Source organism: Balaenoptera acutorostrata, chromosome 7 (genome assembly GCF_949987535.1).
Source record: "Balaenoptera acutorostrata chromosome 7, mBalAcu1.1, whole genome shotgun sequence".
Classification (NCBI taxonomy): domain Eukaryota; kingdom Metazoa; phylum Chordata; class Mammalia; order Artiodactyla; family Balaenopteridae; genus Balaenoptera; species Balaenoptera acutorostrata.
In genome coordinates, this window is record NC_080070.1 from 93,889,158 (window position 1) to 93,897,636 (window position 8,479).

Sequence of the window (8,479 nt, forward strand, 5' to 3'; positions counted from 1 at the left end):
AAACTTGTATAAATTTGTAAAAATAACAGCAGTAACCTAAATGCTCCTGAGGCAGGGGTAAGACACTTTGCTCTCTGGGATTACACATAACTCAGAGATGTGTGCCAATTTCTCGGTCCTTTGTCTCTACATTCAAACTCTCTAGAAAGTAAATCTAATGTTTAGTTTTATCTGTAATCTCTATAGTAAAGATCAACTCTCTGAGCTCTGATCTTTGAAATATACACTGATGTTCAAATCAAATCACTTATAAAACCTCTCCCTTTTTCTCCTAAGGTATACATTTCTATCAATAACTCAGTTGGATATTTTGCATTTTGTTCTTTTTACTCCTCTCTCTCCCTGTTTAGTCCCTCTATCCCATTGCATCCCATCACCCATCAGTTCTATGTACTCCACCACACTAGACCAGAGTGCCTTTTGTTATGTGCAGACTGTGGAAAGATCTTTCTAAAGGGAGTCTTAAATTCTCCTTGAAAGTGGTCATGTCCTATATTAGTGTTTCCTGTTTTGGGTCTCCTCACTTTCAAACACTTTCTATTGGAGAACTACAGAGTACAAAGCTATGTAAATCAGCAAGTCCCTCCTTTCAGATTGCCTACGTTTGGAAACTGACTCGTCCTCTTTTTGGCTAGGTGAGTTGGCAAGCTGATTTAAGGTTGTGTGACTGTAAAATGGGTAAAATATGAGTACCTTCTCTTAGATACTTGTGAAGATTAAATGAATTTGTATATATGAAGCTCTTAGAAACACTAAATAACACTGAATTATTTAGTATATAGTATATTAGTATATAGTATATTTGATATCAATCTCTAAATGCAGATTTTGTTATTTCTAACCCCTACCAGAAAACATACACCAACTACTATTGTCTATCACATCATTAATTAGTCTTCTGCGTAATGTTCAAAGCTTCCTAAATCTTACCACGTGTTGTTGTCTTTCTAATCATCTCTCTTGTTAATCCTGTATTTCTGGCACATTTTCTACATTGTTCCTTCCCTCATCACATTTAGTTGCATTTCCACAACTTTATCCATCGTATTAACCATTTCTTTGACACCTTTATTGCAGTCCACTTTGGACATTCAAAGTTTTATACTTCAAAATGCAACTCAAGTCTCATCTTCTTCCTGAAGTTATTGAGTACTCTGAGAAAGTTCTCTTTCTAAATAACATTTATTTTTCCATATTCTATACTTTAGAATTCAATTATAGAGTTTCACAGGTCTCTATATTTTTTTACAATTTGCTTTTGCCCAGTTAAAACTTATATTTCTTGAGATAAATATTTATTTTATTCTCTCTTAGCCTCTATACAAAAGCAAATTTCTGATGTCTGAAAACGCTTATTTCCTCAGGATTAGCCATTGTGAACTTAGACATAAGTATTAAACAATTAAAATAGATGCTAGCACCTCTCCTGCACCTCTCCTGCCATCTAACATAATCTATATGTATAATATTGTTTAATAATAAGAAGAAAGTATAGTTGTTCACTATTCAGCTATTGATAATCAATTATGTATCACAAAAAAAAATAGTCTTAATGTAAAATGCTATGCACTGGAAGATTGTTGTGACTTTTCTATTCTGAAAACTTTTCCATAATATAAGTTATAGTCTGTGTGTTAGAACTGACCCTGTTCTCTCTACACAGAAAATTGAGAAGGGAAGCACAGTTTATAGAATAAGAAAGGTGTTGAGCAATGACAATTCTGTCACACCATTAGATAACCATCACCTCACCATCACCTCTATGTCTCTGTTGAACTGTATAAAAAATGGTATCAAGAAATCTGGCAATTCCAAGGAAGGAGATGGCATTCAACTTATAATATTTTTTTTCAATTAAATGTATGCAGTTGAAGATAGGCAATCTGTTGGTAACAGAAAAGATAGAAATTACTATATTATTACTAAGCCAATATAGCAGGCAAGTATAGAAAGTGTACCTTAAAATGTCCTATTTTTCTGTCTTTTATACTGAGACAACAGCTGTAATGGTACAATGAGACAATTTATTTAAACTGTAAAACATAAGCATTTTAGCTAAACAACAAAAACAAAACATTGGAAAATAATAACTTCTTGTCCTAAGAAACTTGATTTGAAATTAAATCTACATATTTATTTGTCAAACATGGATGAGACAGATAATGCTCTTGGCAGGAACAGAAATTGCAGTATGAGTTGGTAGTCTAGCCCATTTTATGAATCAGTTCTTGTTCTCCAGTGTGCACTGTGCTTACTAACATCTAGACCATTGACATCTGAACCAGGCTGAGAGCTGAGGCCAGCACTCAGATATGTTTTATTTGGCCAGCATTAGGTTTAAAAAATGAACACACATGCCTTTAGGCAGGGCACACACTTTTAAATTCCAGTAGTTCCTCTTTTCACTTTATCTTATTCTTGGCATCTTCAAATTTTTTTTTTAACTTTGTCTTCAAACCCTTGAAGCCACTTGAAATTTGAATTTTCCATCCCTGGTTTAGGACTTCAGCAGATCTGCTACTCCTTATTTTAGTTTTCTGTCTCTTTATCAATTAAAGTTGGTGAGTGTGAAGCTGAATTAGAAAGAACTAGGATGGAGATAAATTTTGGTTTGTTGTGCAAAGTCTATATACCAAGTCACTTTATTTTTAGTTAAAACTATAGTCAACTTATTATGTATATACTGGGGTATGTCCTATATATCATTTCTGAAAATATTTTTTAAGAGTCAAGTATACAACTTCATCAATGGGAAATATCAATATTTATAAGACAATCATATATTATTACACATATTTTAAAAAGCAGTTTAGCAAACAAAAAATTATTTTTACCAGTTTTACCAAATATTCCTGTATCAATATTAAACACAGTTATGTTTAAGTTATATATAAGAAATATCATTTTACTTTTCTGAACATTAACCAGAGTGCAACTACTTTTGTAAATATACTCTCACAAAATACAGTTACTTATTTCTTATTCAAAAGCATATCAATATACAGTTTGGACATAATTAAAAGCAATTAATAATAAGCAGTTAAGGAATACAAAAAAATAACTAGATGTAAAATATAATATCAAAAAGTCATCATGAGAGGAGGAGAGTACAAATGAAGGTTTTTAAAAATGCATTTGAAATTGAGATCAACAACTTAAAACAATCATGCATGTATATATAGACTGCTATACGAAAACCACATGGTAACCACAAATCAAAAGTCTATAATATATATATACACACAAAAAAGAAAACGGAATAAATCATAACACTAAAGATAGCCATAAAATTACAAGAGAAGAGAACAAAAGAGGAAGGGAAAAAAAAAAGACCTACAAAAATGAATTCAAAAATATTAATAAAATGGCAATAAGAACATAAATATCAATAATTACATGAAATGTAAATGGACTAAATGCTCCAACCAAAGGACAGAATGGCTGAATGGATACAAAAACAGACCCATATATATGCTGTGAACAAGAGACTCACTTCAGATCTAAAGACACAGACTGAAAGTGAGGGGTGGAAAAAGGTATTCCATGCAAATGGAATTCAAAAGAAAGCCAGAGTAGCAATACTTATATAAGACAAAATAGATTTTAAAATAAAGACAGTTATAACAGACAGAGAAAGACACTCCATAATGATCAAGGGATCAAACCAAGAAGAAGATATAATACTTGTAAATATATATGCACCCAAAATAGGAGCACCTAAACATATAAGGCACATATTAATGGACATAAAAGGAGAACTTGACAATAACACAATAATAGTAGAGGATTTTTAACACCCTTCTTACATCATATAGATCATCCATATGTAAAATCAGTAAGGAAACACTGGCTTTAAGTGACACATTAGGCCAAATGGCCTTAATTGATATATATGGAACATTCCATTTGAAAGCAGCAGAATACACATTCATTCCAAGTGCACCTGGAACATTCTCCAGGATAGATCACATGCTAGGCCACAAAAGAAGCCTTGGTAAATTTAAGAAAATTGAAATTATATTAAGCAACTTTTCTGACCACAGTGCAATGAGACTTGAAATAAACTGCAAGAAAAAAACTGCAACAAAACAAAACAAAACAAAACACGTGGAGGCTAAACAATATGTTACTAAACAACCAATGGATCACTAAAGAAATCAAAGAGGAAATCAAAAATTACCTAGAGAGAAATGAAAATTAAACATGATGATCCAAAACCAGTGTTTTGCAGCAAAGGCAGTTCTAAGAGAGAAGTTTACTGTGATACAAGTTTACCTCAGGAAACAAGAAAAAATCTCAGTTAAACAATCTTAACTTACACCTAAAGGAACTAGAGAAAGAAGAACAAAAAGAAACCTGCAGTTAGTAGAAGGAAAGAAATCATAAACATCAGAGCAGAAAAAAATGAAATAGAAACTAAAAAAAAAAAAAATCAATAAAACTAAAAGCTGGTTCTTTGAAAAGATAAACAGACTTGATAAACCTTTAGCCAGACTCATCAAGAAAAAAAAGAAATAGCCCAAATCAGTAAAATCAGAAATGAAAAAGGAGAAGTTATAACTGACACCACAGACGTACAAAAGATCATAAGAGACTACTATGAACAACCGTGTGCCAATAAAATGGACAACCTAGACTAAGACATGGACAAGTTCTAAGATACAGTCTCCCAAGACTGAACCAGGAAGAAATAGAAAATATGAACAGACCAATTACGAGTAATGAAATTCAATCAGTAATTTAAAAACTCTGAATAAATAAAAGTACAGGATCAGATGGCTTTACAGGTGAATTCTACTAAATATTTAGAGAATAATTGACACCTATCCTTCTGAAACTATTCCAAAAAATTGCAGAGGAAGGAATACTTTCGAACTCATTCTATGAGGCCGGTGTCACCCTGATACCAAAACCAGACATAGTACAGAAAAAGAAAACTAAAAGCCAATATCACTGATGAACATAGATGCAAAAATCCTTAACAATATGTTAGCAAACCAAATCCAACAATATGTTAAAAGGATCATACATCATGATCAAGTGGGATTTATTCCAGGGATGGAAGGATTTTTCAGTATCTGCAAATCAAACAGTGTGATACACCACATTAACAAAATGAAGAATAAAAACCATATGATCATCTTAATAGATGCAGGAAAAGCTTTTGATAAAATTCTATTTATGATAAAAATTCCATTTATGATAAAAATTCTCCGGGAGGTGGGCACAGAGGTAACCTACCTCAACATAATGAAGGCCATGCATAACAAACCACAGCTAACATCATACTCAATGGTGAGAAGCTGAAAGTATTTCCTCTAAGATAAGGAACAAGACAAGGATGTACACTCTTTCCACTTTTCTTCAACATGGTTTTGGAAGTCCTAGCCTCACCAATCAGAGAAGAAAAAGAAATAAAAGGAATCCAAATTGGAAAGGAAGAAGTAAAACTGTCACTGTTTGCAAATGACATATATTATACATAGAAAATCGTAAATATGCCACCAGAAAACTACTAGAGTTCATTAATGAATTCAGTAAACTTGCAGGATACAAAATTAATATAGATATCTGTTGCATTTCTATACACTAACATTGAACTATCAGAAAGAGAAATTAAGGAAACAATCCCATTTACCATTGCATCAAAAAGAATGTAATACCTAGAAATAAACCTACCTAAGGAGGTAACAGACCTGTACTTGGAAAACTATACGACACTGATGAAAGAAATTAAAGACAACACAAACAGATGCAAAGATATACTGTGTTTGTGGATTGGATGAATTAATATTATTAAAATGACCATACCACCTAAGGCAAACTAGAGATTTGCCTTGGTGCAATCTCTATCAAAATACCAATGGCATTTTCCACAAACTAGAACAAATAATTTAAAAATCTCTATGGAAACACAAAAGACACCAAATAACCAAAACAGTCTTGAGAAAAAAAAATGGAGCTAGAGAAATCAAGCTTCCTGACTTCAGAGAATTATACAAAGTTACAGTAATCAAAACAGTATTGTATTAGCACAAAAACAGACACAGATCAATGGAGCAGAATAGAGAGCCCAGAAATAAACCCATACCTATGATCAATTAAACTTCACCAAAGGAGACAAGAACATACAATGGAGAAAAGACATTCTTTTCAGCAAATTGTGTTGCAAAAGCTGGACAACCTCATGAGAATCAATGAAACTAGAACACTCCCTCATAACATATACAAAAATATACTCAAAATGGATTAAAGACTTAAATTTAAAACTGGATATCATAAAACTCCTAGAGGAAAACATAGGCAGAACACTCTGTGATATAAATCGCAGCAGTATTTTTTAGCTCTGTCTCAAAAAGCAAACGAAATAAAAGCAAAAATAAACAAATGGGACCTAATTAAACTTTAAAGCTTTTGCAGAGCAAAGGAAAGATTGACAACACGAAAAGACAACTTACTGAATGGAAGAAAATATTTGTAAATGCTATGACCATGGATAAGAGGTTAATATCAAAAATATATAATCATCTCATACAACTCAACATCAAAAACACCCAAACCTAACAACCTATTTAAAAAATGGGCAGAAGAACTTAATAGACATTTTTAAAACAGGAAATCAGATGGCCAATGGGCACATGACAAGATATACAACATTGCTAATCATCAGGAAAATACAAATCAAAACCACAATGAGATATTACTCACACATGTCAGAGTGGCTATTATTAAAAAAATGACAAATAAGAAATGTTGGCAAGGATGTGGAGGAAAGGGAACCCTGATTCATTGTTGGTAGTAATGTAAATTGGTTCAGCCACTGTGGGAAATACTGTGGAGGTTTCTCAAAAAAACTGAAAATAGAACTACCATATGACTCAGAAATTCCGCTCCTGGCTATATATGTGAAAAAAAAACCCCACTAATTTGAAAAGATACGTGCACCCTAATATTCATAGCTGCATTATTTTCAATTGCCAAGATACAGAAGTATTCTCAGTGTCCATCAACAGATGAATGGATAAAGAAGTGGTATATTTTCACAAAGGAATAACGACTCAGCCATGAAAATTTTTGTAGCTATTTGCAGCGACATAGATGGACTTGGAGGGCATTGTGTTAAGTGAAATAAGACAGACGGAAAAGGCAAATACTGTATGATATCACTTATATGTGGAATCTAAAATATACAACAAAGTAGTGAGAAAAAAAAAAGAAGCAGGCTCACAGATATAGAGAACAAATTAGTGGTTACCAGTGAGGAGAGGAGAGGAGGGAGGGACAATATAGGGGTAGGGGATAAATGGTTATTATGAAATTACATGAAATCATGTATGTGAAACTTGAAAATTGTAAAGCACAATAGAATTTAAAGAATCTTTCAATAAAAAATGGTATATATGTGTACAAAAAAGCATATCAACATATTATTTGGACATAAAAGCAATTGTTTCCACTTATCTGCTTACCTACAATAGTTTTTTTTTTCAGAACTTGGTTGACAAAGCATTCATACAGAATATACATAAAAATTTGACCATTTCTCTATCATGTAGACTTTCAGTGGTTCATAATAACCTTTGTGTAGAAGACACAAAGTTGCCAGTTACAATGAAGTATAAAAGAGACACCCTGAGCAAAAAGGGCATAAAAATGCAATGAATCAAAATGACAAGAAATATTCTTGATAATACTTGTAACTTTTTAACTGTCTTCTCAATAAGCATGTCTCCAACTGGCATTAGAATACCTCCAAACACAGCCAGGACTGCACCAATGACAGCACCAGCGATGAGCCCACAGTTTCGATCGCAGCCCATTTTTCTTGTTCAGGGAAACACTAAGGTTCAACACCTGCTTCTTTCAAACTCCCAGGTCTGATGAAAGTGGTTTCCAAGAGGTCTGGTTCTATCATTGGAAGGAGATCATAAAGCAGAAACTTAAATATCAGTACAAAAAGATCAAAGTACAAGGAAAACATGCAACTGAAACAGATCATTTTGCCAGTTATAAATATATATATATTTTTAACAAAACTTTCTAGGTCTTGTCCTTTCTTGATTTGAACTACCTACCAGTGGTAGAAGTAATAAATATTGTCACATAGAGCATTTCTTTAAAATTCTCCTGTTTTAAATTTTCTCCCTATGGATGATTAGCACACTGAAATATTATCTAAGGAGAACATGCTTACTGTACCCTCACCCCCTGCCTGCCTTTTATCAGCCTGGGACACTTACCAGTATCTTCACCCTCTATCTGGCTTCTCCACCCAAACACAACCATCTGCATGCTACCTGGAGTTCTCTTGTAAACTGAATGTGGGTGGACTGATGTCTTTTCCATTTAAATGCTAAGCAGATGTTTTCTTTACTATACGTTTTTCACAAACAGATACGGATTGTACAGGTAATGATCTGATGAGTGTCAGAAAGAATCAGTTCTTTTAATCATTTGTAAGCTATCTGTTAAAACAGAA